Consider the following 1650-nt stretch of genomic DNA (forward strand, 5'->3'; position numbering starts at 1 on the left):
CTTAGAAATCATGGAGGGGTCTGAAATTCACATTGTCGGTGCATTCCCACTCTGAGAGACAGAATACAAAATAATAATTCAGGAAATCACATTGTATGATTTTTAAAGAATTTATTTTTCTTGCACTGCTGAACATAAGTATTTGAACACCTGAGAAAATCAGTGTTAATATTCGGTACAGAAGCCTTTGTTTGCAAATACAGAGGTCAGACGTCTCCTGAAGTTCTTGACCAGGTTTGCACACACTGCAGCAGGGATTTTGGCCCACTCCTCCACACAGATCTCCTCTAGATCTGTCAGGTTTTGGGGCTGTCGCTGAGCAACACGGAGTTTCAGCTCCCTCCAAAGATGTTCTATTGGATTTAGGTCTGGAGACTGGCTAGGCCACTCCAGAACCTTGATATGCTTCTTCCGGAGCCACTCCTTGGTTATCCTGGCTGTGTGCTTCGGGTCGTTGTCTTGTTAGAAGACCCAGCCATGACCCATCTTCAATGCGCTGACTGAGGGAAGGAGGTTGTTGCTCAAAATCTCACAATAAATGGACCCATTCATCCTCTCCTTAATACAGTGCAATCGTCCTGTCCCCTTCGCAGAAAAGCACCCCCGAAGGATGATGTTACCACCCCCCATGCTTCACAGTAGGGATGGTGTTCTTGGGATGCAACTCATCCTTCTTTTTCCTCCAAACACGACGAGTGAAGTTTAGACCTAAAAGTTCTACTTTGGTCTCATCTGACCACATGACATTCTCCCATGCCTCCTCTGGCTCATCCAGATGGTCATTGGCAAACTTCAGACGGGCCTGAACATGTGATGAGTTGAGCAGGGGAACCTTCCGTGCAATGCATGATTTAAAACCATGACGGCGTAGTGTTCTACCGACCTTTGAAACTGTGGTCCCAGCTCTCTTCATGTCATTGACCAGCTCCTCCCTTGTAGTTCTAGGCTGATTCCTCACCTTTCTTATCAGTGAGATCTTGCATGGAGCCCCAGTCCGAGGGAGACTGACAGTCGTCTTTAGCCTCTTCCATTTTTTAACAATTGCTCCAACAGTTAATCTATTTTCACCAATCTGCTTGGCAATTGCCCCGTAGCCCTTTCCAGCCTTGTGGAGGTCCACAATTTTGTCTCTGGTGTCTTTTGACAGCTCTTTGGTCTTGCCCATGGTAGTAGTTGGCGTCTGACTGACTGTGGGGTGGACAGGTGTCTTTAAAGAGCTCAGACAGGTGCTACTAAGTTAGATTAATGAGTGGAGTAGAGGTGGACTTTTTAAAGGCACAGTAACAGGTCTTTGAGAGCCAGAATTCTTGCTGTTTCTCAGGTGTTCAAATACTTATGTTCAGCAGTGCAAGACAAATACATTCTTTAAAAATCATACAATGTGATTTCCTGAATTATTATTTTTTATTCTGTCTCTCAGAGTGGGAATGCACCGACAATGTGAATTTCAGACCCCTCCATGATTTCTAAGTGGGAGAACTTGTAAAATCGCAGGGTGTTCAAATACTTATGTTCCTCACTGTATATACATTCGCATTTACACAATTCTGTATTCGGAAAGCAGAAGCGGAACTGGTAATAAAACGCCACATCCAGTCTGGTAACACAATGGTGACCAGGATCACGGCTCTAATGCTACACACAGACAAT

This window comes from Bufo bufo, chromosome 8 (genome assembly GCF_905171765.1).
Source record: "Bufo bufo chromosome 8, aBufBuf1.1, whole genome shotgun sequence".
Taxonomy (NCBI): Eukaryota; Metazoa; Chordata; class Amphibia; order Anura; family Bufonidae; genus Bufo; species Bufo bufo.